Consider the following 26,795-nt stretch of genomic DNA (forward strand, 5'->3'; position numbering starts at 1 on the left):
AAACAATTCATGTCTAGTGGACGTGGACACTCATACTATGTTGGTGCGATCATAGGCCCGTCTTTTTTAAACTCCTTCGTACTCTGTCAGCTCAGCCCCAGCATCTCAGTCTTGGATTCTATCACGGGCTTGGCACAGAGTCCAAGTGAATGAATTCTCCTAACTTCTTATGTACACTGCACCTATAGTCACTGAAAATGCGGAACTAGCAGTTGAAAATTACACCCACTGGATAATAAGTCGCTTCCCTAACATTAGCACCTGAAAAAAAGGATACAACTAAGAAACTCTGTACTACTGCTCCATGGTTTTCGGAGGAATCAAGGATCTTGAAACAGGCCTGTAGAAGGCAAGAAAGATTTTGGCGCACTAATTATTGCAGCAGTGAAAAGGCCAAATAGAACATCTGTCCAATTACAAATCCACTATTCGCAAAACTAAAACTCTTTTCTCCACTAATAAAATCGAATCAAATCCACTCCAAACTCTACTAAGACACTAGTCTCTACAACAGAAAAACGGTCTCTTCACCCCGGCCAAGTGTTTGTAACCAAAACTTCTATAATTCAGTAGCCAAGGTTTTCCGCCTAAGAGTGAAGGATGGTTTGTAATACTTTTTCATCTATTTCGGGAAGATAGGACTAAAGAACATCTCCTTCAATCTTCCAACTAATACTGATTTTAGCCGCTTTGTACCCCCTTCTCACACTGTGGTAATTAAGCTTCTTAAAGCTGCCAATTCAGGTTCTCCGGATGACCCTTGTTCCCCGGGACCAGCCATCCTTGCTGCTGAAGTCATCGGTCCAAAGTAGGGTGAGATCTTTAACATGTTTCACATTTACGTGATCCTGCTAGCTAAACTTATTAGATCATTTGGCTTTGATATTACATCTTCTGCAGATGATACTCAAATTGTCATCTCACTTGCTTCTGGTAGCAGGGCAGTGGCTACAAAATTCTGTAGCTTCATGAAAGCAGTAGGCAGCTGGATTGCTGAAAACTGCCTTAAACTGAATGCCTCCAAAACGGATGTCTTGGTATTTGGAGCCCAGCCATCATTCTGGTTGCCCGATTGGTAGCCTTATGAGCTTGGATCATCTCCTGGTAGGTGCATCAGGAACCTAGCAGTTTTGCTTAATAACAAGCTCTCCTATGTTGATCAAGCAAATTCCGTCACTTATTCTGCATTCTTCACTTTTAAGAAACATCTCCACTTCTTACCTGCGGACCTCCTAAAAACAGAGGTCACTTCTCTAGTTATTTCTAAAATAGATACTGCAATGGGCTATTTCCTAATGCATGTGTTTAACAAATTGCAAACATTACAAAATGTGGCAGCACGGCTGCTTGGCAAGAGCCCCAAACCTCAATCGGTGTCCCATTAATTTGCTAAGCTCCATTGATTGCAGGTTAAACGTACGAGTTACTTACCTTCGGTAACGATGTATCTGGTAGAGACGATTCTAGCCGCAGATTCCTTAACGTACAATTAACCCCAGGCGTGAGACTGGATCCGGAAAACTTTTCTGCCACAGCATCCCTGCGCGCTGGGGGGACGGCACCACGTGACTTCGCCCTGACGTCGTCCGCGTTCGTGAAGTCAGCGAGGATACATAAGTCCCACCCCAGCCCACCTACTTCAGTTTTCTTCGGAGAATTTTTCCGCACCACAACGCAGAGCCATCACAAATAAAACTGTGAGAATACTGGAACAGTGTGCGAAGACCCAGCTATACAGAACGGAAAGAAACTAATAGTGAGGAACAGCACCCTCCAGAATAGTGCCAGGTACCAAGGCATGTCATGAAATTAAAGAATAGTGCAGCTACTGCAAGCAAGCTCGCAACCAACATAACAGCCTCCCTGGAGGTAGAAAGCATGTGAAAAAGAAAGGGCACAGCAGACGAAGAAGGCTGCAACCACCGCCCAGAGACAGAAGGGTTTGAGGCCAGAATGGAAGATCAATGACAAGTCATACCCCAACAACACCAGCGGGGTGGGGGTGAGGGGGGGTGGGTCGATATCTACCCCCACCCCCCCACCATCGGCACCTGATCAGCGTCTACCAACGCCGGAGTGGGCCCAAGTGGTGCAGGGCTCACTCCTGCCACCACATGCTCTACAAGAGAATTGGGCGAGGCAGACCCCGAATCAGCGAAGACACGGCACCAAAGCGGCGGTGGCTCTATCTCAGACGGGGCAGCCGCCCGTGCCGAGGACCGAGAGGGACTCTGGAAGGCGCCGCAGGCCCCGGCCTCCACCCGCGACTCCACCGGAGCCGGGGAGGAAGGCTCCCGGCGCCGGCTCGACCTCTGGTGAGGCAGCCGCCTGCTCAGAGGATCGAGGGGGACTCGGGGACAAGCCCGGAGTCCTGCCGATCGCCTGCGACACCACATGGAGCACCATAGGGATTTGCGGCGAGGCATGGATGCTAGGCACCGATAAGGGAAACCCCGAAGGACTACACCTAGATGGCGCCACCCTCCTACGACCTGAAGCCGAAACCTTCAGCGCTGGGGCCAGAGCCGCTGCGGAATTCCCTGCGCAAGGCAAGAGATCCACAGACATCACAGGAGGTGGAGGAAGGGCCAAAGAAGCCTGCAGCGCAGCAGTGTAGGCTGTCATTTGGGCCCTAGTCGCCTCTGTGCCGGGAAACGGCGGGAAGGGAGGCGACAGGTGGGGGCACCGGCACCCACCGCGGAAGGAGGACAAGGCCTCGGAGACATACTGAAAGACCTACCAGCTGGTGAGCCACGGCCAAAGGGCTGCGGCGAAAGGCGATTCCGCAGACTAAACCAGCGGTTCCTTGCCTCCGAGGTAGGGAACGGACGCTAGGATGACACCGACCTGGACAAGCGCGCCAACAGCAACTTCACCCGGCGCTCCCGCCGTGATTTAGGCTTATGGTGTTGGCAGGCGTCGCAACTCTCCAAGTCGTGGTGCTCACCCATGCACCACATTCAAATCGGGTGAGGGTCCATCGCCGACATGGGACATGCACAGGAGGTACACGTCTTGAAGCCCTAAGGCATTCGCACACTGTTCCACTACACGCCAAAGCGTAAAAAGGGAATGGAAGGCCTGAAAACAGGCCATGTAAGTAATCCGGGTTCGCGTTGTATGCAAAAAGAGAAAAACCTGGGGTGGGACTTATGTATCCTCGCCGACGTCAGGGTGGAGTCACGTGGTGCCGTCCCCGCGGTGCGCAGTGATGCTGTGGCAGAAAAGTTTCCCGATCCAGTCTCACGCCTGGGGGCTAATAGTCTCCATCAGATAGAGGATACAATTTAAAGTTGTATGCACAGTATACGAGGCCCTGCAGGGCACTGGTCATGTCTTCCAGCAAACATTTTTTTCAAGATTATTCCCCTTCTCACACCCTTAGATTCGCATCTGCCAGACTGGTCTCAGGACCCAGATTTAAACTTATTAACTGGGGAGGTAGAAGTTTCATGCTAAGAGCCTCTAAGGCTTGGAATGATCTTCCTAGGCTCATTAAAGCTCAACCCAGTCTTTTGGCCTTTAGTAAGGCTCTCCAGACATGGCTTTTCATCTCCCAATATATTGAAAATGCTACTTACCAGTATGCATCTGTTCTTGGCATGTAGGGCTGCTGACATTCATATCCGTGCATAGATCGCCGCCTAGTGTTGGGTCCGGATGATTGCACATTGTTGTCCTGGAAGAGTCTTCGAAGTATCACGAGATAGGTGGCTCCTCCCCTGGACTACAGTGCGCATGGGCATCGACTCCATCCTCAGATTGTTTTTCGCCATTGTGGCAAAGATGGAGTGTAACACCGTAAGTGATGACCATGCTAAGAGTAATTCTAAGTGCTTCAGCCGCTACAGGCGCCGGGGAGGAGGGCGGGCGATATGAATGTCAGCAGCCCTACATGCCAAGAACAGATGCATACTGGTTAGTAGCATATTCGGTTCGAGGCATGTGGGCTGCTGAATTCATATCTGTGCATAGAATACATAGCAGTCCCTCCATTAGTGGCGGCCGCCTGTGCCAGCTGCAGCAGTTTGAAAAAGTGTTTTTAGAACAGCCTGCCCTACAGCTGCTTGCTGTTTGGAGTGCACATCTACGCAGTAGTGTTTTGTAAATGTGTGTGTGGTAAACCATGTGGCTGCTCTACATAGGTCTTCTAAAGGAATATTTCCAAGGAAAGCCATAGAGGCCCCCAACTTTCACGTGGAGTGGGCCCTTGGGGGAACCGTTAATGTACGCTTGGCCTTTTGATAGCAAATCTGAATGCACTTAACGATCCACCTGGCTATACTTGCCTTGGAAATGGGGTTGCCTTTGTGTTGTGGCGAAAAGGCAACAAACAGTTGTTTTGTTTTCCGAAAATCTTTGGTCCTATCTATGTAGTACATTAGAGCTCTTTTGACGTGGTGAGGAGCATTCTCTCCGCCACTGACTCAGGATTCTGGAAGAACACTGGCAGTTCTATAGTCCCTGTTGGAGTGAATCTGTATGAATGGCTCCTGGATAGTTAGTGCCTGAAGTTCACTAACTCGTTGTAGCGATGTGATTGCTATTAGGAAAGCCACTTTCCACGTCAAGAATTGAATCTCGCATGAGTGTAGAGGCTCACAAGGTGGACCCATCAGTCTGGTGAGGACCACATTTAGGTTCCATTCAGGAGCTGGTGGGTGTCGGGGAGGAATAACTCGTTTGAGTCCCTATAGAAAGGCTTATATGGCAGGCACTCTGAAAAGCGAGAGATGCTGCCTGTTTTGGAGATAAGCTGCTATTGCGGACAAATATATACGAATGGAAGCATAGGCCAAATTGCATTTGTATAGATGTAACAGATAACAAAATGATGTTGTGAGTAGATGCGTCTAGCGGGTTGATGTTGTGGTCGGCACAATAAATGACAAACCGCTTCCATTTTGCCGCATAACATGCTCTGGTGGTGGGCTTTCTTGACTCCCATATGATATCCATACAGTCAGGAGGCAAGTTGAGGTAGCCAAATTCTAAGACCTCAGGAGCCAGATCGCCAGGTTGAGCTGTTGCGGATCTGGATGCTGAATGTCGCCATGGCTCTGCGTCAAAAGCCTGGGTGTGAGGTGCAGCCTTTGATGCAGTACCACGGATAGTTGTAGAAATGTGGTGTACCATGGTTGGCGTGCCCACGTAGGAGCAACCAGGATGTGTGTCATCGAGTGTTGCTTCAGCTTGCGTGCCACCAGCGGTATTAGAGGTGCCGGGGGAAAAGAGTACGCAAATATGCCTGACCAGTTCATCCATATCGCATTGCCCTGCGACTGTGGGTGTGGGAACCTGGCGGCAAAGCTTTGGCATTTAGCGTTTTCCTTTGTGGCAAACAGGTCTATCTCTGGATGACCCCACTGCTGGAAGTACAGCTGGAGTACTGATGGATGTATCTCCCACTCGTGCATTTGGTGGCTGTACCTGCTGAGCAGGTCCGCCATCTGATTGTCCTTGCCCGGGAGGTGTTCCGCCATGAGTAAGATGTTCCTCTGAATGGCCCACTTCCACATGCTCTGAGCCAGATGAGACAGCTGTGGAGAGTGTGTACCTCCCTGCTTCTGTATGTAGTACATGGCCGACATGTTGTCCGTCCGGATCAACACAACCTTGTTGCACAGATGTACTTTGAATGCTTTCATCGCCATGAAGATAGCCATCAGTTCTAGAAGGTTGATGTGCATCTTCCTTTGCTGCGCTGTCCATAGTCCCTGCACTGTGTAGTGGAGTACATGAGCTCCCCATCCCTGGAGAGATGCGTCCATCGTCAGAATAATCTGTGGCACAGGCTCCTGGAACGGTCGGCCCCTGCAAAGGTTTTGTGGATTCCACCAATGCAGAGTTGCATGCATGACTGGTTACCAACACTAGGTCTTTTAAATGTCCGTGAGCCTGATTCCACTGACGTGCTAAGCACTCCTGAAGCGGACGCATGTGTAGTCTCGCGTGCGGGACTATGAAGATGCAGGAGGCCATCATGCCTATCAACTGCATGAACACCCGTGCCGGAAGCGAGTGTTGTGGCTTGAATTGTCGTATCAGCAATTGCATGCTGTTGATTCTCACTGAATTTGGCTGTGCTTTGGTTGCCAGAGTATCTATTGTTGCGCTGTGGAACGGAGGCTGCACCTACCTCTTTACAGCGGTGTCCGAGCGTGGGAATCCTGTCCCCCACGCTCGGTCGGTTAACGTCCCGGTCACCCAGGACACCCTCTCTTTCTCGTCCCCTGCAGGTGCCGACCCCTGAACGCGGAGAACTGGAAACACTCGCCAGCGATCCCGGAAACAGGACGACCTCTATCAACCCGGAAGTACCCGCCCCTGACCCCGGAAGTGGTCGGGCTGTCAACCAGCCGGAAGATAGAAAAAGCCCAGAGGAGAAAGGAAAGGCGTTTGGAGCAACCGACTCTTGGCAGGAGGCAGCGGAGAGCGACGGACCCCCGACAGAGAGCGGCACAGCACGGCTAGACCGGAGCGAGGAAGAGGACGTCTGGACGGAGGACTGGTGGCGTCCTCAGGAGGAGGCTGGAGAGCGGCCGCAACTCGGACGAGAGTTGCGGCGGGGCACGTGAGGACACGTCACCCTTTCTCAGTGCCCCTGTACATAGAGTTGTATATATAGAGTGTAAATATCATAGGATTCACGAGCACCGAGACACTGTATATTAATTCCCCTTTTTTCACGCACACTGTATAGAGCCCGATCACTGCCCAGCACCTGGCACCTCTCTTCCTTCCCATCTCTTCCTTGCCTCTTCCAACCCCCTTACCGTCCCTCCCTCACCGTCCTCTTTCATACCCTCTCACGCCCGGGTGTAGGTGGAATCATTCCACTGTGTTGCTCGGACTAAAGCCCTTACGCTTCTCTCCCTTTCTTCAAGCCTCCGTGGAGCCCCAGTACCATACCGAGGAGACTACTGGTGAAAGCGGGAAGCAGCACTTGATCCAGAATCCACCTCACCGAGCCGGGTCATCAGCCAAGTCCACCATCCCTATCTGCATTGTGACTTTGTATTTCCATTCCTCTGTTGAATAAATACCACAGACATAGCTCACTATATTCGGCCTCCCCGCCTGTTATTCCGGTCCGCACGTTCCCCAAGTCCACACGCGCCCAGATACTGCCGTACGTGGGCGGGCTGAAGGTGGGACTTTGGATAATTTAGTGAAAACCCCAGATCGTGAAGAAGGTGAATGGTGTGGGACATGTGGGCGGCACACTGTTGGGCCGACTTTGACTGGATAAGCCAGTCGTCCAGATAAGGGTAGACGTGAACGTTCTGTCTCCGTAGGTGTGCAGCCACTGTCGCCAGGCACTTGGTAAACACCCTGGGTGCTGTCGTCACTCCGAAAGGGAGGACCCTGAACTGATAATGCTGATCCTGAATGGTGAACCGGAGGTATTTTCTGTGTGACGGGTGTAGTGGAATATGGAAATATGCATCCTTCAGATCTAATGTTGCTAGAAATCTCCCTGACTGAGTAACGGTAGAACCTGCTGTAATGTGAGCATGTGAAAGTGTTCTGATAGAATGTACTGGTTTAGGGGCCTGAGGTCCAGTATGGGTCTGAGGGGCCAGCCCTTTTTTGGTATCAAGAAGTACAGCGAATACACCCCTGTACCTTTTTCTTCCACAGGCACGAGCTCTATGGCCCCTTTTTGCAGCATGACGAGTACCTCCTGCTGCAATAAGTGCAAAGGCTCTGTGGACATAGGACGGTGTCTTGGGGGTATGTTGGGTGGAGTGGATGTTAACTCCAGACAATAACCGTACTGGATAAGTTGTCTCACCCACCTGTCTGTGGTGATGGATTTCCAGACCGGCAGGAACTGTTGTAGTCTCCCCCCGACCGGTGTGGAATGGTCGGGGGCAGTGACAAGACGTCACTGTTTGTTAGTGGCGGAGGATCGGGAGCTGTTACCACGACCTCTGCCCTTGGTGCGGTTTCCACGATAGCCACCCCTACTCTGTTTGGTGTAGGTGGTCTGCGTGCCTCCTTTACTGTATTGTGTCTGCTGGGACAGCTGCCCTCTGGAAGTTCCCCTATTGTTGGAGCGACGAAAGGAAACATCCCTGAACTGCTGCGACTGTAGAGCCCCCATAGACTTTGCAGTCTCAGTGTTCTTCTTGATTTTTTCTAAGGTGGTGTCCACCTCCGGGCCAAATAAGTGATCAGGGTCAACAGGCTGATTCAGTATGGTGGTTTGTATCTCTGGCTATTCTTAGCCAGGCATGTCGCCGTAACATCACACTTGTATTAATTGCCCTGGCCGCGGTGTCTGCCGCGTCCAGCGCATACTTGATAGATGCATTTGATATAAGTTTGCCTTCTTGTATTAGCATCTCTGCCGCCTCCTTATACTCATCTGGCAAGTGTTGTAACAGGGTTTCAAGTGTATCGTAATGAGCCCTGTCATATCTGACTAAGAGTGCCTGTGTGTTGGAGATGCGCCAGATATTGGCCGCTTGAGCTGCCACCCTTTTCCCTGATGCTTCTAGCACTTTAAATTCTTTGTCAGGGGGAGGAGCATCACCCGTTGTTTGCGAGTTCGCCCTCTTCCGGGCAGTGGAAACAACCAGAGAGTCCAACGGCAACTGCCCCTTGATATACGTAGGGTCTCCAGGTGCCGGTTTGTATTTCTTCTCAATTCTGGGGTTTATCACCCTTGCCCTTGTGGTCTCCTTAAAAATTTCTCCAGCATGTTTCAGGACACCCTTTAGCATTGGCAGAGTCTTGACTGTTCTCTCTGAGGTTGAGAAGGTGTCAAACAAAAAATCCTCTTCCACAGGGTCAGCATGGAGCTGGACATCATGATTTTTTGCTGCCCTTTCAATAAGTGCATTAAACGCCGCCGTGTCTTCAGTAGGCGAGGTTTTAACAGCATAGACATGGCTGTCTGGGGCAGTTTGTGGATCTCCTGGGTCAGCAGAGTCTGTCCAGGGTTCAGCGTGATCTTCAGGATCAGTGTCCACAGGATAGCTGTACTCATCGCCGTCACCTTCCCCTGCCTCCACATCTGAGTATGTGGGTGAGATAGGGGCAGTGTCTTGTCCATGTGGTGTTATAGGTTCATAGAGAAGAGGTGACGTAGCAGAATCCCTCTTTTTCTTCAATGGAATTCTATATGATTCCATAGGCTGTTCAGGGGAGATCTTCCGTTTGAAAATAGAAAGTCTACCTGTCTCGGCGTCGATGAATTGCCTCGACTGATCTTCAGGCGGAGGCTGTCGATGCTTGGTGGCCACCTCCTCAGTTGTAGGCTTCGGCCCCACGGACACCTTCTTTGTCGCTTCGACGGCCGTCCTCGGGACAAAGGCCTTAGGCACCACTTTCGACGGCAGCGTGAACTGGATGGGTGCAGACGGTTTCGGAGGTTTACTGACCGACTTCGGGGGTGGAGCAGCCTTTGGTCCAACAGTAGTAGCCTTCTCTTTAATGCGTTTCAGCGAGTCCGACACCTGCTTCGAAAAGGAGGCGGAAGGCTGTGTTGACTCAACGGGTTCCTTCGAGCCACCACTGGGTGTGGACTCGAGGCCTGTACTGCCTCGAGCTTTGTCAGGTCGAAGCTTAGGATCGAGAACCTTATGAGTTCCGAGTCCCTTGCCGTGTCGATGGCCTTCGGCGTCGACTTGTTCGGGTCGACGTCCTTGACCAGTTTCTTCGGTGCCCCGGTCTTCGGCTCGACACCCTTTAGCAACCTCACCGGGTCGATAACACTCTTCTGCTTTGTCGGTGCCAATGGTTCAGAGGTCTTCGAACCCACCAAAGCGATACACACTTTTGGTTTCGATTTAGCGTCCAGCGCTTTCGGTTGTGTAGACACCGATGCTTTCGGTTTCGATTGGTCAACCGATGGCTCGTTAGAAATGTCCGTAGCCGGGCCTTGAGGCGGGGCTGTAGAAATGTCCGTAGCCGGGCCTTGAGGCGGGGCTGTAGAACCAAGTGTACGATCTTGGGTAAGGCCATGTGGCGATCCCTCGACCTGAGCCTTATCGAGGGTTTTAGTTAGGGCCCCCGTACCCACGGTTGGGCCTAGCTCCTCGTTGGAGCTATCTTCCATTGCCGCGAAGGCCTCATCATCGTCTCCTACCTCGTCGACAACGTCTTCAGTATCGACCATTTCTACATCTGCGTCGTAGCTGGAGTCGATCTCCGAAGCTGGATCAGACAGGCTCTCCTGATCTTCCTGCTCGACTCCCTCATCTTCCTCGGCAAATCGTCTTCTTGGAACGGAACCGAGAACAAGCCATACAGCTGGCTTCATCGTGATCCGGAGACAGGCACTTGTTGCACACCGGGTGGACGTCGATGTGCGGATACTTGGAGTTGCAGACGGGGCATCTCTTGAACGGGCTCCGTTCCATGATGGATCGTCAATAAGGTCTATGGCGTCGACCGCGCCTTCAGTGTCGAAAAGCCACGCGGCTCCTCTTGATGTCCGGCTCGGGACAGAGCAGTAACAGTACTGGAACCGATCACAAGACAATACCGACGATAACTAAAGGCCTTTTGGCCAAAGAGAAAGTTTATTATCGATTCCGAACTTGAGTTAACAAATAGACATCCGAACCCAATGGCGGAAAAAAACAATCTGAGGATCGAGTCGATGCCCATGCGCACTGTAGGCCAGGGGAGGAGCCACCTATCTCGTGATACTTCGAAGACTCTTCCAGGACAACAATGTGCAATCATCCGGACCCAACACTAGGCGGCGATCTATGCACAGATATGTCAGATATATCAGCAGCCCACATGCCTCGAACATCTGCTGTTTTATTCTTTTTGATTTCAGCTAGTGCCAAGACGCCCCTGAGGGTATACAAGCACTTTACAAAAATATATAACCTAACCTGGTATGACTGACGTACTGCATCACAACTTTCTGCAGAACCATGTGGATGGAGTAATACAAAGAGCCTGAAGCTCACTCACACGCTTTGCCAAGATGATGGGGTTTAGGAACAGTTTTGATGGTAAGGAGCCATGAAGGACAGCTGTGAAACAGATCAAATGGAGTGCACAGCAGATTAAAGTCCCTTTGCGGCATTACAAGGAAGGAAACAAAGGGCAGGGGGGGGGTAAAGAGGCGTGCTGCAGCCCTTTAAAAAATAATTTCACAACCAGTGACTTAAACAACGAAGGCTGATTTAGCAATTGTAAGAAGGCCGAAAGAGAACTCATAACTATGCCCAATGCCAAACCTTGCTGGGCAAGTAAGAGGAAATAACAAAATGTCAAATAACTTGTATTTGAGGGGTTCAATCTGGTGGGTGCAGCACCAAGTCGCAAATTTGTCCCAACCACAAAAATATAGTTTTTGTCGATGAACGCCTGGCTGCCAAGATGACAACCACTTTTAGAGGAAAGTCAATGGCGTTCAATCGGTTCAATGGCCACACAATCTCCATGTATAAAGGTGTTGGTGTTAAAGACTTAGGTGCAGAAGGATTAGTTACTTACCTGTAATCCTAGTTCTCTTCCAGTGGTATCCACATCAAAGTCATGAGCACATAAATATTCCCGCCCATGTGCGGTGTGAGAAGTTGGCCTAATATATGATGCTCACTAGTTCTAGTGATCACCTTGTATCAGTCCAAACAACCCTTTTGGTGATTGGTTGTAAGTCAACCTTATAGACCAGCTATCCTAGTGGTAGCATGGACAAAGCAGTCTTAGGCTAAACTCTTTTGGCATGTAAAGCCAGCTGTTTAACCACATATAACCCCTTGAATACCAAGTGAAAGGACACCACACAGGTTGTTATGAAAATAAACAAGTATTTATTAACTAACATACACCTCTGAACTCTTTATGAGGTCAGAGGGCTAAGCACATGACAATCTCTTAGGAAAAATACGTTCAAGTTGCACGATTTACAATGGTGCCCTAGGGGCACAACAAACCATATACTAAGTAAGTGGAATGTGAAAGTTGATAATAGGAATGGAGCTGTCCAGAGGCTGTAGGATCGCTGGGACCACTCTATACTAACTTGAGGTAAGTAATAGGAGGCCCACGGAGCGCGTGTGCAGAGTGTGAACTCACACGCGAGATGCGTACAAACGTCTATGGACAGTAAAGTTTAAGAAAAAGGTGAGTACGGACGTCCCTGACTAGATAGGACCAAAACGACTGTGGAACTGGACACTAGGATAGACAAGCTACCCGTGAGCACCGAAATGCTCGTGTTACCTCCCCCACAGGCTGCGGGTGCATAGGTGCCAAGTCGTGTCGGGTTCCGGCGTTGAAGTCTATGGAGCCTGGAGGAAAAGATGCCGCAGGCGGTCAGGAGGAAGATGTCCGGTGTGATCCAAGGGTGGATCAGTGAAGAGAAAAACCTGAAAGCAGAGGGGACAATGTTCAAAGTCACTAGCCAGTGACTGGAGTGGAACCAGGAGTGGAACCAGATGTCGTTGTCGCGATCAGGTGAAGGTGGACGCTTGTCTCTGCAGCCACGTGGACCAGGTGGTGTCTTCGACGACCAGGATGGAGGCACGAGCTGTCCCACGCAGGCTCTCTCTGTCGGCGGTCTCGGCTTCAGATTCGGAGTCAACAGGCCTTGGCAAAGGCAACCCACGCCGTGAGTGGAAACGGCGTCTGGAGTGGACCAGGAGGGTCCGGGGTGCTCCTCTTTTGGAAGAGAGCAAGGGCCAGTCTGGAGCAACCAGACCAGCAGTGAAGATTTCGGGTTGTCGTCGTCTAGGAGGTCACCAGCCAGCCGGCAAGTAACCAGACAACGCATCGAGCAGCAAACAGGCAGAAGGGCCCCACGCAGATCTTGTGGATGCTGGAGGGCTGGTCTTCGGTGCAGGAGCTGCTCGGGGTCAGGGCTTCTCAGTCCCCAAAGCACTTGGATGAGGATACCTCTGAAGTCGTGCTGGAGCGAAGTGCTGCTTCTTTCAAGATGGCCGGTTCCACGTGTCTTGTCGCACCCACGGATCTCAGCTGTGCTGCAGATGTAGGTAGAGGTCGGAGAGGTCTGGGAATCCGGGTCTCGTCGGGCTCTGAAGTCTGGATCCGGGAAGGAAGACGACAAAGGGAAGCCGCTGGACGCTGATGGTGCCTGCTTGTGCAGGGTGGACACTTCTTGCCCACAAGGGAGATTTCTTCAGTCTTCTATGGAGCAGAACGTCGAAGTCCAGAGTTTCTTCTTGTAAAGTTATTCAGGATAATCTAATTTGGAATGGGACCAGCTCCTACCTTTATCCGGCTAAAGGGGGCTGTACTACGACTAGGTCCCTCCTCTGGGTGGGACCAGGAAGGGGGGTGGTTACACCCCCTATCCTTTGTCCAGTCTTGCGCCAGCTCTGGGGCTGGAGTGCCCCAGGAACTGGTTTAGACCGGAGAATGCACAGGGACACCTTGTGTGCCCCAGGCATGTCTCATTCCTTTCAGCCCTGTCCTACCTAATACACAAAATCCTGTCTGGGGTGGTGTTAGCACCTCCCAAGGCAGGAAACCCTTTGTCCAGGCCTCCCTCGCTGGAAGGACTCCCAGCAGCAGGAGGTCAGACTTGTGTCTGTGGTGGCAGCAGCCATTTTGTGATGCTGAGGCTCGAGTTAACTTTAACCGGGGTTCACAGTTACATACATGTCGTGTCCCTCTAGAAGGGTGGAATGCTACGCCCGTCGCCAGAATTGGCGAGGGGGTAATATTCCAATTCGTATGACACCTTACTCGACATGTTTTGATAATGTTATACCAAAGTTAGCAATAACGCGAGGATTATAATGCACTTAAGAGTATATGGTATAGCGTTATCATGGAAACAGCTAAAGGACTTGGTTCCGAAAGCTGCAGACAGGCTCAGCTCATGCTAGAGCACCATCTCACATAATTCCAAGCACTCTGCCTTCAGGATTGATAAGGCCGCCATAGGAGTGACTTCTAGGAGTATATGTGTCCATTTTAGGGTTAGATATAGGATACTATATCTAAAGCAAAGGGTGATTACACCACCTTGCCCCAGCTGATCGATCAGCCAGTTGTGTCAGATTTGGATGGCCAGCCAGGGGTGGCATAATACATGATGCAGCCCCTGGTAGGCCCTGGGTGCACCTATGCCCTGGGTACCTAAGGTACACTGTACAGGGGCTGATAAGGTGACTCAGTATCCAATTAGATATGTACCTAGAGTACATGGAATCCATTTTACAGAGAGAGCAGTGGGCCTGGGGTCCTGAATAGCAGGGCCCCAGGTCAACTAAGTCGAAAAACCAGCAAAACACCAGGCAAAAAGTTGGGGGCAACCATAGTCCGATATCCACCTTCCTACATGCGGGACCCCGGAAAACATATATCATATATATATGTAGCTCTACATATATGTATACATATACATATATAAACACCCACAATGCAGTCCTCTCTGGAAGAGCTGAACAATGCTGCAATAGAAAACCTTTGCACAAACATTCCAATAAAAAGACGGTAGAAAGAAAACTTTTGTAAACTGCTTTATTATACAGTAGAAAAGGTAATCCTGCAAGGAAAATGAAAGCATTGTCAGCTGCATTGTAGAAAAAACCATTGAGTAGAAAGCTGAAAAGCTAACTCCTAGACAGTAACAGAAAACTGGCACCGTGCCTTTAAGGCAGCTATGACCCCTAGCTCCCATCATGCCTCAGGGGTGACAGTTAGGTCAGTTCGTGGCGGATAACCGCAGACCATTTTTTAACAAACATATCTATATTTCACATGACTACGTGCCCGGGGAGGTGGGTGGGTTGCTTATGACTTTGACGAGGATACCCCTGGAAGAGAACTAGGATTACAGGTAAGTAACTAATCCTTCTCTTCCAGGGGATCCTCATCAATAGTCATAAGCACATGAATGGAATAGCAAGCCATCCCCTCATCCTGCGGGCAGGTAGATAGAGAAACTATTCAGAAATCAGAAAACACCGCCATTAGGCGAACACAGACTCCGAAACTCTCAACACTTGAACAGATTCCGCAAGGAAGCCTGGCCCACTTGGGTATCTGCTCTGGAGTCTGAATCCAGACAGAAATGCCTGGTAAATGTGTGAACCGATTTCCAAGTTGCCGCTCTGCAAATCTCGGCCATTGGTACATTATGCAAAAAAAGCTACTGTTGCCGCTTAGCCCCTAGTTGAGTGAGCCTTCGGGGTAGCGAGCAAAGGTTTGTTTGCCAACTGGTAAGATAACTTTATACAAGAGACTATCCCTCTTGCGATGGTCCGTTTAGAAGCACCAAAACCTGTTCTGACCGAACCATATTTTACAAACAAATGGTCAGACTTTCTCACAGATTTCGTAGCTTCCTAGTAAAACTTGAGAACCCTCTTAAGGTCCAGCGAATGCAGAGTTCTCTCCGCTGGAGTCGTAGGGTTTGGAAAGAAAGAGGGCAAAGAGATTGTCTGATTTACATGGAACTCCAACACAACATTAGGTAGAAAGGAAGGGTAGGTTTACATAACCACTCTATTATGGTGGAAAACTGTATAGGGCGCTTTAGATGACAAAGCCTGAATTTCGCTAACTCTGCGCGCAGAAGTGATTGCCACCAGGAACACCACTTTCCATGACAGGTGTTGCAGAGATGCTTTATGAATGGGCTCAAAGGGAGGGCCCATCAGCTTGGACAATACCAAATTCAACTTCCAAGGTGGAGAGGGAGGTCTCACAGGAGGGTAAACCTTCTTTAGCCCCTGTAGGAAATCCTTAACCACCTGAAGCTGAAAAAATGAAGGCCGGTAAGCCGTAATGGCTGCCAAATGCACCTTTTTATAGAAGAGTATTTTAAACCAGACTTGGCCAAATAGAGTAAGTATGGTAGGATGACCCCCTCTTGACCAGTAACTGGACTCCAACCCTTCTGAACACACCACAAATAAAACCTTTACCATTTCATAGAGTAGGAGGTTCTTGTGGAAGGTCACTTCGACTCCCGTAGAATGTCCATGCAGTCTGCCAGAAGGATTAGGTGTCCATACTCCAGAACTTCAGGAGCCATGCTGTCAGGCTGAGTGAGGGGAGGCTGGGATGGAAGATCTCCCCCCCCGCCCCCATCTTGGAAAGAAGGTCCGGCCTGCATGGAAGCTTCTGATGCGGACAAATTGACAATTGCAAGAGATCTGGATACCACCACTGGTGAGGCCAATCTGGTGCTATTAGTATCATTTTCATCCTGGATCTCAGGAGCTTCGCCACTACCTTCGGAATGAGAGGGAGGGGTGGAAAGGCGTATGCAAAAGTCCCTGACCAGCTTATCAAAAGTGCATTCCCCCTCGTCCCTGGTCGGTAGACCCTGGATGCGAAGGCGTGGCATTTCTTGTTGTCTACGAAGAGGTCGATGCAGAGCTGACCCCACTGCCAGAAAATGTCTTCTACAACGTCGTAGTTGAGCACCCAGTCTTCTTGCTCTTGGAAGTGACGACTTAGGGAGTCTGCTTGAACATTCTGTTCTCCTGCCTTGATCGACCGGTTTCTGGCTAGTAGCCAGTGCCAAATTGCTTGGGCCTTGAGAGACCGAGGACGAGAGCGTGTTCCACCTTGTTTGTTTAAATAGTACATGGTGGTTGTGTGGTACATTTGAATCAATATTGAATCTGACTGAATGGCTGGTTGAAAAGCCTTACGGGCCAACTGGACTGACCGCAGTTCCAGCATGTTGATATGGTGAGCCTGCTTGTTGGGGGTCCATCTCCCCTGTGTTTGAAGGAGACTTAGATGCGCACCCCAGCCCTTAAGAGAGAGGCGTAGGCTGATGAAATGGAACTCCCACCATGAGATTCTGTGGATGCATCCACCAGAGGATAGATTTCTTTGCAATGGGGGAAAAGTAGAATCCAGTTGGTCCACTGATCTGATGACTGACTCCATTTGTCTTCCAGGTCCTGCTGAAGTGATCTCATCCTCAACCTGGCGTTGGATGAAAGAAAAATGCAGGAGGCCATGAAACCCATTAGAGAAGCCACCTGTCTCACTGATGGCTGCTGAGTTAGAAGAATCAGGTTTCCTTTGATCTTCATTGATGACAGTCTTTCTGCTGAAGGAAACACTTTTCCTTGGAGGGAGTTGATAGTGGCCCCCAGGTAATGGATCGACTGGGTCGGTTGAAGGACTGACTTGGCCAGATTGACATGAAGGCCCAAACGATGAAGAAGGTTCAGACACATGTGAAGATGCTCCCGTACCAATAGAGGAGATGATTCTTTTAGCAGCCAATCATCTAGGTATGGGTTGACGTGCAGGCCCTGACGATGTAAGAATGCCGCTACTACCGTCATGCACTTCGCGAATACCCTTGGAGTTGACTTTAGGTCGAAGGGCAAGACCTTGAATTGGTAATGTTCCTTCCCTACAGTAAAACGTAGGAACTTGCGATGCCGTGCTGTGATCGGTATCTGGAAATATGCATCCTGAAGATCCACTGAGCACATCCAATCGCCTTTCTTTAGGTGCAGGAAAATTTGATGGAGAGATAGCATCCGAAATGTTTCTTTTTTGATGCATTTGTTTAGAAACCGCAGATCTAAGATGGGTCTGAACTTGTTCGGCTGGTCTTTTTTCCGGACAAGGAAGTATCTGGAATAGATTCCTTTTCCTCTCTACATTGATGGGAATATTTCTATTGCTCGTTTTTGTAGAAGGGTCGCCACTTCTTGACGCATGAGGACCAAATGATGTTGTCTGGATTTTATCGGAGGATAGTCTTTTGGGGCCGTGCAAAAACATAGTGCGTATCCATTGGCTAGTATATTGTGCACCCACTGGTCTTTTGTTATTGTGCGCCACTCTTGAGCATAGTGTGTTATTCTTCCTCCGACTGGAGTGCGCAACGGTACTGGAAGAAGCATTGACTCATTGCTTCCCTCCTGCTTAGGGTGTGGAGGATGATAGCTGCTGGCGTCCTTCTCTTCCTGTGGTTGAGCGCTGGCCTTGGTATTGGGATTTCCCCTGTTTATTTTGTGACCATTGAGGGGTTTGAACCCTCTGCTGATTACCTTTGCGATTGTACGGCCTGTAACGCTTCTTGAACTCTCTTTTTTTCAAGGCGCATTGCTTTTAAAGTGTCCAATTCCGCCTTCATCCTTCCCATCTCCTCGTCTGAATGGGCGCCAAACAGAGAGGTACCGGAGAAGGGCAGATTCAGTATGGGTTGTTGGGCATCAGGCTTCAATGCAGTGGACGCAACCAAGAGGAGCAGCGCGCACAAACGCCATGTATGTATGTATGTATAGGCATTTATATAGCGCACTACTTACCCGGAGGGTCCCAAGGCGCTTCGACCGCTGCGAAACCCTTCCTGGCTTCCCTGAGAGATGGTCCCTTAATGGGTATCTCCAGGGTGAGACCAGGCATCCCCGGCGGTCTGGTGGGGCCGTTAGTGAAGATGAGGCAAGCTAATGCCCAGAGTTGCCGAGTGTGATCGCTGATCAGAGTGGGCACCGAGGCGAGAGAATTATCGAGTCCGCTGACCCTGGTCCAGAAACCTGCCGCGCCGGGAATCGAACCCTGGTCCCGGGCCGTCCTCTACTCTCGGGTCTGCCGCCTCTAACCAGTGAGCCACACTACTTCACGCCATGGGCATACTAATTCGCTGCCAGAGATACTCCATCCGCTGCCGTGCTTATTACTTGGTTAGAAAACAAAGCCCCTTCATGGATAATTTCTGAAAAGTCCTGCTGGTCTTCCTTTGGGAGCTTCTCCTTAAACCGATCTAATGAGTCCCACAGCGATCTATTGTATCTCCCCAAGAGGGCTGCAGCGTTGGAAACCTGTAGGGTGGAAGCAGCTGAACCACAGGCTTTCCTTCCCCAAAAGTCATGGGCTTTGCTGTCTTTATCAGGTGGAACGGAGGACGAAGATGCCACTGAATGTGTCTTCTTTGCTGCAGCAATTATTACTGAGTCAGGTGGAGGATCGGATCTCAGAAACAGAGGATCCGACGCCGCTGGATTGCATTTCTTTACGATCCGCGCAGGCGCAGCTTTTGCCGATGCCGGAGCCAGAAAAACATCCATCACCGGTTCGATGACTCCCAGTACCAAAGGGAGCAATGGTCTTGAAACTGATCTTTGGTGCAGAGTTCGATAATGGACGTGGTCGTTTGAGTTGTGGCCATGGTAATGCCCAACTTCTGTGCCTCTCTGGATAACACATCGTGGAAAGTGTTCACATCATCAATGGGTGACACTCTGCTGGGCGGACTATCCATGAGGGTGGGAGAATAATCCCTCTTAGATGAGTGCGTTGACGAAGACGACCAAGATGGTGTACGTCGCCTTTTACGATGCCCATGTGCAGGCCTCCGATCAGGTGACCTGCCCAGGTGTTCTCTGGTGCGTGTGAGGCGATTTATCTGCTTCCTGCACCAAACGCTGCAACGCAGATCTATGCAAAGGGCTTGAGTACTCAACCGCCATTTGTTCTCCACCCGCTGATACTGACTTCCATATGGGTTGCCGCCACCTGGGGGAGTGGTGAACCGAAGGGGATTTCTGTCTCCTCGGAGGACTTCTTGAAGGAGAAGCTGCCGGTCCCCTGGAATGCACAGAAACACTGCGAGATGAAGCAATGGTCTGTGGGGAACTTGGCGCCTAATGTGGAGATGCCCCATGGGTTCTTGAGCGCGACCTCCGTCGCGCAGAGTGATGAGACGTCTGCCTCGACGTTGATCTACTCTGTCAGCATAATGGGAGAGACTCTGGATCCTGAAGGTCTCCTCGACGTTGATCTTGCATGCCTCGACGCCTCATGACGCGACGTCGAGTGCCCGGAGCCTCTAGATCTTGTTCTTGAAGAGGAGTGTGCCTTAGATCTCCCCGATGACCTGTTAGACGGGGACACCTTTCTCGATGTCGAACGATCCTTCGATGTCGACTTCCTTGGTCTCGACGCCGACTGACAGTAAAGGAGATCTGGACCTCGACGTCGAACGCCGCCCCGATGCCGATGGAGATGGTACCTGTCTCTAAGATGAACGCCGTTTGGACGACGTTGACGGAGAGGTATGTTTCGGCACCGGTCGCTGATGAACCTGCGACGGCGGAACTGGACTCGACGTCTACAATCGCCTGGTTGACGTCGACGGAGTTCGATGCTTCGACGTCTATCGCCGGTGACTGTGCAACGACGGAGCATGTCTTGACGTCGTACGCCGCTGATGGAGCCCTATCTCTCGACGTTGTGCGAGCCCCCACCAATGGAGAGTGCTGCCTCGATGCCCATCGTCGCCCGGTTGACGACAGTGGAGGTCTCGACGTACCTGCGATACTCGACGACGACTGGTCTTCTCTGGACTGCGAGCCCGCCGCCGATGGTCTTTTCGACGCCGTTTTCGACGCTGAAGAAGAGATTCGAGGCGCCAAGCCCAATTCCGATGGAGAGCACACAGGAATCTTACTTGTGGAATCTCCCTCCTTCCTCAGCGGTGATCTGCTTCTGGAGGTGGATCTTCTTCTCTCTGCAAGGCCATAGAGGCGAATCCTCTCCCTGTCCTTCAAAGTTCTCTTGGACAGGAGCTGGAAATGTTGGCAGGTGTGAAGATCATGAACTGAAGGCAAACATAAAATACAGACTGAGTGAGTCTGTTTTTGCCTTCTTTTTTCCACCGGAAGGGCAAGCATCAAATAGGGAAGGCATTTCTGAGTGGAAATCCCTTCAAAAACAGCTGAAAAAACATTTAACACAGAAACAAGGTCGAAGTAAAGAGGTTTCACTTCAAAATGTGCAGTAATTTCTGACAAAAATCAGAAAGAAGATAGCTGTAGAAACCAGGGTTTCTGGCATTCCTGCCGTCTTCAGCCCGGCTTGCTTGAATCCAGTGGTGTGGAGAGCATGGGACTCACGTCTGAGCATACCCATTCCCACTCGGGCATGGCATGGTGAGCAAAAAAACGATGGATTTAGGCCAAGATTTCTGTACTGTGGTGAATGTAAGCCATTGTTCTGCATTCTGTCCATCACCTGTTGTTTTTTGCATTTGTCACCCCGAGTGAGACGGGTAAGCTCAGACGTGAATCCCGTGCTCTCTATGCCACTGGAATCAAGCTATCCAGCCTGATGAGGACTGAAAGCCCGAAACCGGTCCTTGGATGCTTGTTTCTACTCCAGGGAGGACCTGGCTTGGCAATTCGGGCTGGACTGTTCCCATGGGGCACAGGGTCAAGACTGATTTGCATATGGCTGGGTTCAAACTGGAATGGCATGGTGAGCAAAAAAACAAGGGATTTGGGCCCAGATCTCTGTACTGGGGTGAATGTATGACATTGTTCTGCATTCTGTCCATCACCTGTTGTTTTTTTTTGTAGAAACCAGGGTCCTGTCAGAAAAAGTCGGAAAGAACAACTGACCTAACGGTCACCCCTGAGGCATGATGGGAGCTAGGGGTCATGGCTGCCTTAAAGGCACAGTGCCAGTCTTCTGTTACTGTCTATATGAGTTAGCTTTTCAGCTTTCTACTCTATGGTTTTTTTCTACAATGCAGCCTATGTGCTGACAGTGCTTTCATTTTCCTTGCAGGATTACCTTTTCTACTGTATTATAAAGCTGTTTACAAAGGTTTTCTTTCTACCTGCTTTTTATTGGAATGTTTATGTGCAAAGGTGTTCTATTGCAGCATTGTTCCGCTCTTCAAGAGAGGACTGCATTGGCGGTATCTCAGGTGGAAGATCTGTCAGTTCCTTGGAGTACAAAGGCACACAAAGGAAAGTGGCATGGATCCAAAGAGCTGGAAATGGCAGGGTGGAACTCTTTGATCAGGTGAGGTGTGGCTGAGTGCCCCGCTAACTCAGGTTGTTTCGGAACCAGCTGCGAATTCAGTTCCAAAGTTGGCAGAGCGAGCGAGATTGAGAGGGGTGTGCCTGTTTGGCTATATGTGTTTTGTATGAGTAACAATGTGAGCTCAAATTGTTAATGTGTATATGGTTGTATGTTTCGCAAATATCTTTCAATAACTACAGAAACAAATTCTTACTTTAAAGCAATCTGTTGTGGGGACTTTTCATTTCATATTTTTGTTAAATTCTTTTTTGTTCAATTTCTATTTGTTAAATTGTTTATGCTGTTGTGAATTAACTTGTTCCCTGACCCATTGTTGCTGTAATATTGTTTAAATGCCCCAGGTTCTGAGTAGTAGGCCTGCCCCTACTGGGTTTAACTATATATCCAGGACAGGCACTCTGCATTCCAGTGCAGTGGCAGCAGCTTTGATGGAATGAGCCCGTAAGCCTTCTTGGGCTGTTTCTTAGCCAGTGCCTATCAGATCTTAATGTCAGATCGTCTTATTGCACTGCTTGGCCCTCTTTGCCCCGGAGAACCAGATTGTCCATCCAATGTTTTTAGCGCAATCTTTGTAAAAGATTAATTCTCTCTTAGGCTCCAAACGATGGAGCCTTTCTTTACAGGGATGAATTGACGAAATGAAGGCTGGAGGGGTGATAGCCTGCCAAACATGAAATGGAGTGACCACTTTTGCCCCAGAAAGAAAGCTCAGGTCCTCAACACTAACTTATTTGGGAAGATTTTAATAGGAGGTGAGTTGACAGAAAGAGCCTGCAGCATGCTCACGAGCCTAGCCGGTATTATCGAAATGACACACACAGCTTAACAGCAAAAGCCTCAAGGGACAACTGTGCACCGTCTCAAATGGGGCACATATCAAAAAAGTGAGTAGTTAAGTTAAAGTCCCACTGTGGCATCACAAAGGGCATTGGGTGGAAATAAATGTAGCAAACCTTTCAAAAATTTCATCACAACAGGGGATTGAAATAAAGAAGGCTGATCCAGCAACTAAAACGAGCCAACAAATAGTCCCCAAAGCAAGTCCTTGCTGGCCAAGTAACAAAACAAATAACAAAACTTCAGACAACTTGGCTTGTAGTGGATCAAATGGGTGGGTGCTGCCGCAAGCCACACGTTTGTACCAACACCTGTTGTACACAGATTTTGTTGATGGACGCGGGCTATCAAGGGGCTCTCAACCACCTCAGGAGGAAGATCAAATGACGTCAACTGTCGCCGCTCAAACTCCAAGCATGGAAATGCAAAGTGTGCAGGCGGGATGCAGCACCCTGCCATGCTTCTGCGACAGAAGATCCTCCCGTAGCGGCAGCTTTATCAGAGGACCAATGCATATGTCCAGGAGTCCCAGGTACCGCACTCCTCTGGACCAATCTGGTGATACCATGATAACTTGGGCCCGTCGTCCCTGATCATCTTCAGAACTAAGGGCAGGAGAAGCAGCAGTGGGAAGATATACAGGAATCCCAAGCTTCACTCTAGGCAGAATGCGTCGGAGAGAGAACCTTCTTGGGCACTCCAACGAGCAAAAGGGCAGATATAGCCCATTCTCAGCGGTGGCAAAATACTAGGCCATTATTCTTTCCAGTGATGAGATACCCTGCATCACCTATGAGTGTAACTGCCATTTTTGATTCGCTAAGTGTTGTTGGCAGAGTTGGTCTATCCTGGCATTAAAAGATCCTGCCAGGTGGTTTACCACCAAAGAAATTCCTTGGTGATCTGGCCACTTTTAGAGGCCTAGTGCCTACTGTGACAGCATTCCAGACCCCATTCTGTTTGTTGCAGTGACCACTTGCACCAGCCTTCCTCTAAAGGTAGACAGGAAGGATTTCAACGTCAAACGAATCAACCTAAACTCTAAAACTGATGTGAAGTAGAGCCTCTGCCGGAGATGATGCCTCTGATTTTCATCTCTCCCAGATGGCGTGCCCAACTCGGAAGCGATGCATACATCATAAGAGTCAAATGTAGGTGGAGTAAGAAGAGGACCTGCCACCAATTTGCAGTCCAGCAGCCACCATTGCAGGCGTTTTGCCATCTCAATCCCAGCAGCCTCAGTCTCATCTGCACTGCGATCCATGACAAAGGCTAAAACATCGGGCTCATAGCCTGAATGCCTGGATTGTCAACTCAAGGAGAAAGGCCCTTAATTGTACCGTATCCAGAATGGCTCCAATCAAAGGAAGTGTCAGTGAAGTCAGATGTATGTATGTATGTAAAGGATTTATAAAGCGCTTGAATCACCCCCGGAGGGGTATCTCCGCGCTATCTTGATGGGAAAGTCAGACGAACATGTGCAGATAGAAATTACACTCTGAATAATACCGTTTTCAGGAGTTTTCTAAAGCGTAAAAGATTGGAGCATTTACGCAGGTCCACAGGTAGGGTGTTCCAAAATTTCGAGGCCAGATGGACAACAGTTTTGCCGCCTGTCCTAAGCTTCTTAAATCGAGGAACCACTATCAGTCATTTCCCTTCCGATCTAAGATGATGATTAGGACAATAGACTTCCAATTTATCCGCCAGGTAGCTGGGGCTTGTGCCATAGAGAGCTTTATGGGTGAGACAACCAAGCTTAAAATTAATTCTCTGGCGGATAGGGAGCCAGTGAAGCTGTTTTAATAAAGGTCCTACCGAGGTACAAGGAGGTTTTTTAGGGCCAGGAGAGCAGCCACATTTTGAACAATCTGCAGTCTGCTGAGATGAGACTCATTAGCAGATGCCAGCAGAGCATTGCAGTAGTCCAAGCGGCCAATAATCAATGCCTGAATCAAGGTTCTTCGCACAGAGAGTGGCTACCAGTGAAACACTCTTCGCAGGAGGCTTAAGGGATAACAGGTCCCCGTCGTAGCCATAACTTGGTCCTTCATGGATAGCATAACATCTACGCGAACCCCCATGTTTTTTGCCACTGAGGTTGGAGAAGGGGCTGATCCTAATGTAGCAGGCCACCACACCCTAGGAAACCAGATGGCCTGAGCTGTGCCAAACAACAGGATTTCCGTCTTAGACGCATTTAACTGAAGACAGTGGTCCGTCATCCATTCTGATATAGCCAATATACCTTTAGCAAAACACTGCTCAATATCCTCGGAGTCCTTAAAGGTCGGAAGCAGCTGGGTATTGTCAAATTAGGAGAAAAGAGTAAAAACGTGCTCCCTGCTAACCTTGGCAAGGTGGGCCGCGTAGAAATTAAACAAAGTCAGGCTTAGACAAGAGCCCTGAGCCACCTCCTTAGTAAGTTTCAAGGTTTGGGAATGGAAAGGACCCAAAGGAATATCAGGTGAGGCTTGTATTCAAATTTGCAAACACAAGGAGATGATGGACGGAGTGCTGAAACTTTTCAGACACTCACCCCAGTCACAGATCTGGGTTTAATCCGACATCGTTCTGTAGCTCACTTCGCCACCCCAGTTCATACCCAGGCATATGCAAATCAGTCTGACACTGTGCCTCATGGGAACAGTCCATCATTAAAACAATGGGGTTAACCCAGTGAGTCAAAGGACCTGGGTATCAATTAATATATAGAAACAAGATGGTCCTAGACAACTCAAAAAAACAATTGATGTATACCTTATTTTTTAGAATAAACAGATTTAATCTGCAGCTGAAGAAAGGAGATGTATTATTTGTATTTATAAAGATGGTATTAATTTAACATACCCAACACAAACTAAATCAAAAAACAGTCATGTTTGATTATTCTTTTGTATAACAAATTTATTTACATATTCCTACAATAATTGAATGAAAGGAAAACTGCAAGACGCAGTAAGGAGGAGAGAAGAAGGGGGTGCTCAAGTGAATTGAAAGGGAAAAATAGTGTTAAGATTATTATGTACAACTAAAAATGCAAATTTTCCAGTTGAACAACCAAAAAGGCCTACATAATTACATAATTTGGCCATGCAAGATGGGGACATGGGCAGGGAAAATTAAAGGTATAGGCCTCAAAACGAGGGGGGCATAACTGTCGACGTTTCGACCCTAACGCAATAAGGGAAATTCAAGGCCTCTGCTGCGGGTCTTCTTCAGGACTGGGTTCAGGAGGGGATGGGGAGTAATCCGAAACAGGGGAAGGAGGACCACAGGTAATGTGAAGGGGTAACGTCAATGAGACTGGACGGGCCACCTATTATTGATGTGTAAGCGTCGGCCAGACGCTGCTTCAGTTTGCCGTCAGGGAACTTTGTTGTCAGTCATATGGAATAAATAACAAGCTGATTAATACGACCCAGGACCTTTGCCGTCACCAGGCCTCGTCCGACTATATACAAGCATTTGGTTCCATTTGCTTAGTCTTACTTGGATAAAGGCTTGGAATAATGCGTGAGGACCCCCGGATTCCCCTGTGAAATTGTGCATCTAATTAATAGTCAACTATTGGATTTCTATTGACACATCAATAATAGGTGGCCCGTCCAGTCTTATTGACGTGACCCCTTCACATTACCTGTGGTCCTCCTTCCCCTGTTTCGGATTACTCCCCATCCCCTCCTGAACCCAGTCCTGAAGAAGACCCGCAGCAGAGGCCTTGAATTATCCCCTCCTGAACCCAGTCCTGAAGAAGACCCGCAGCAGAGGCCTTGAATTTCCCTTATTGCGTTAGGGTCGAAACGTCGACGATTATGCCCCCCTCGTTTTGAGGCCTATACCTTTAATTTTCCCTGCCCTTGTCTCCATCTTGCATGGCGAAATTATGTATATAGAAGTGTATGGGTAGGCCTTTTTTGGTTGTTCAACTGGAAAATTCGCATTTTTAGTTGTACATAATAATCTTAACACTATTTTTCCCTTTCAATTCACTTGAGCACCCCCTTCTTTTCTCGCCCTTACTGCGTCTTGCAGTTTTCCTTTCAGTTAATTATTTTAGGAATATGTAAATAAATTTGTTATACAAAAGAATGATCAAACATGACTGTTTTTTGATGTAGTTTGTGTTGGGTATGTTGAATTAATACCATCTTTATAAATACAAATAATACATCTCCTTTCTTGAGCTGCAAATTAAA

General features: G+C 49.2%; 1 protein-coding gene across 1 annotated transcript in view; it reads right to left on the reverse strand.

Moving 5' to 3' along the window:
• Positions 1 to 26,795, reverse strand: part of MTMR4 (myotubularin related protein 4) — a 192,846-nt gene that overhangs the window by 29,248 nt on the left and 136,803 nt on the right. The window lies entirely within an intron of this gene.

The sequence above is a fragment of the Lissotriton vulgaris genome, chromosome 2_1 (genome assembly GCF_964263255.1).
Source record: "Lissotriton vulgaris chromosome 2_1, aLisVul1.2, whole genome shotgun sequence".
NCBI lineage: Eukaryota > Metazoa > Chordata > Amphibia > Caudata > Salamandridae > Lissotriton > Lissotriton vulgaris.